The sequence below is a fragment of the Condylura cristata genome, unplaced genomic scaffold (assembly GCF_000260355.1).
Source record: "Condylura cristata isolate star-nosed mole 26May11 unplaced genomic scaffold, ConCri1.0 scaffold00026, whole genome shotgun sequence".
Taxonomy (NCBI): domain Eukaryota; kingdom Metazoa; phylum Chordata; class Mammalia; order Eulipotyphla; family Talpidae; genus Condylura; species Condylura cristata.
Window position 1 is genome coordinate 1,276,768 of NW_004567127.1, and position 2,687 is coordinate 1,279,454.

Genomic DNA, 2,687 nt, shown 5'->3' on the forward strand with positions numbered 1-2,687 from the left:
CCCCACCCAGTGGAGAGACCAGACATCCACCAGAGAGCCAGGCACAGCCAGAGGAGCTTTACCACACTCCTACTCCTTTAGGGTCACTAACTGGGCCTTGCTTCCAGGATGGGACTAGACGAAGGTAATAATGAACTGGGCCTTAATCAAGGGGCATAGCAAGGAGTCACCCTTTTGGAATTTGAGTTTAGAATCTACATAAGAGACACTCCCCCACTATAAGGCTGTCAGTAGCTGTGGGTCCCACTCTAGGGGCTCTGTCTCAGCTGCTGTCCAGGAGCAATAAACTCTGCTTGCTCAGCCTTTCTGCTTCCCGCCTTTCTTTCTTGCGGCCGGTCACAGAAGTTGGGACAAAACAATAACTTCATCTCTAAATCTGTTACAGCCAGCGAGAGTGGGCTGTTGTGTTTCTCGCTCAAAAATGAAATACAGACACTAGTCCTGTCATTTGATTTCAAAGCTGAAATACTGAAGCAATAGAGCAACGGAAAGTTCCAGGGAGACTTCGAGGCTGAGTTCTCCCTGAGGGACTTCAGTCTGTCCCTTATACAGGCAGCAAGATCCTAATGTGAGAGGTGATGTTATTCTACATGGGTGAGGACCGGACGTTTTGGAGCAGTCTGGTACAGCTGCAACAGAAGAATATGATTTTTTTTCATGGTGAGAACGAAAAATTTGAGAAATTTTCTGGGCATATTCTACCTAGGGTAGATCTTGGTATTCTCACGAACACAAGGCCAGATAATTTTAGGGTTCCTCTCAACATGACTTGGCCAGTTGGGTCTGAGTCGTAAATTGCAGGTGAGCAATGCTTCTGCTTCATAGTGGCAGGACTGATAGCTACAGCTATGCAACTTCTATCGACTGGCCAACAAATTCCGGATAGATTGGGAAAAGCTCTGAAAAAAATCAGAATTTCCACTGCTAACTTATGACCTCCCTTTTTTGTATAATCATAATATCAAAATATTCTGAGCAACCATCAGTTTACAACTGGATTGTCTTAGCCTCCCTCATAAGGCTGCTGCTGCCTGGCCCAGACAAGCTGCCCCAGGCCTGGAAATTCCTCTGCCTCCTGAGAAAAAAGGCAAGCTCCCGGAGAGATGAGACCCCAGGGCATAAAAACTCCTGAGAAGTTTCCTTGGTTTCTTTAAAATAAAAAGCAAACCTCAGATACGACTCCCAGGGCATAAAGACTCAAGGACAATTTTAACCTTGATTACACAAGTGTTGCTTAATACACAACTGTACAACTTTCCCGTAATTTACTCCTTCTTAAAACAAGCACTGACTACTCCTTGCTAGCCTTAAATTAGCCACTAGCTTTTCTTTAGACAATCACTGATAACACTGCTAACACAATTTATTACTTCCCTAAGACCCCTGATAACCTTTTGCTAAGGAGCTCATCCCTTCCCAGACCCCCTCTTCCTTTGAGTGATAACTAAACATCTGTACACATGACAGTTATCACAAAAACGTATAATTTAGTATACCATGAAATGTTAAGAAAAAAAAACTGTTTTTTTTTAAAAGATTTATTTATTTATTCATACAGAACTGGGGTACAGGCCAGAGATGCGGAGGGTAAGAGGCTTCACCAGAGACAGAGTGGAGAGCAGAACAGGCAGATAGACGAAGTACACTGCTGAGGGGAGCAGCGGGGGGGTCAGGAGAGGTCTGCCACGCCGTGTGGATCTCTTCCAGGGCAGGCGGGGATCGAACTCATGCGGAAGTAGCTTTTGATTCTTAGTAAAGTGCTTTAACCCACTGCGCCACCAGGGAGGGCCAAAAAAAAAAAAAAAACTGTTTTATTCCCCTTGTCCTTGACAACATTTATGACAATTTATGGCCATGTCCCATTAACTTAGCCTATGCATTACTGCAATTAATTATTTGCTATACAGCGTAAATAAAGACCTGCTGAGGGAATGGCAGGAAGACCTGCACCCAACCCTGACTCCCGTCTTCCTCGGGCCCGCTCCCCTCGTCCCTTTTGGAATCTCTGGCTGGCTGCCGGCCGAAACCTTCCCACCTTAAGCTGTCTTGCCTCCAGACACCTCGATAGTTGGGGCTGGTTCCCAACAACTGGGGACAGAGAGGTAACTATGATTTGCTGTTAATTGTTAGCAGCGATTGTCTGCACTGTTCGCGTTTGTGATTCTAAGAGGACACACAGTTCCTAGAGGGCTGTGTTCCCTGACATTAAAAGTCATCTTTTCTGTCAGCCTTGTCTTGGATTGATTAAGCATGTTCTCATCAGGATCTTCATTGCCTTCAGCTCACATAAGCACATGGTGAGGTGTCAGGCCTCAGGTAGGCCTATTCTGAACCCCCTCAACTTTTCTGAATAAAATAAAATATTCACAACATTCACAGGATTATCACTATATTGCTGAATGTGGAGACTTGTTGAAACTGAAGTAAAGTAATGTGCACCGGAAATTGTTACAGGTGACTTCTGTGGCAACCCTACGTAACAGAATGCTATAGTCTAACCTATAACTATTACAAACTTACTATCCTGATTATTTTATTTGTTTGTCTTGGAGTTAATATTTAAATTGTCATCTCTGTTTTCTGAAAAGCATTAAATTTTTTTTTAAAGATTTATTTATTTTTGCATACAGAGCTGGGGTAAAAGGCCAGAGGTGCAGGGGCGGTGAGAGGATTCACCAGAGACAGAG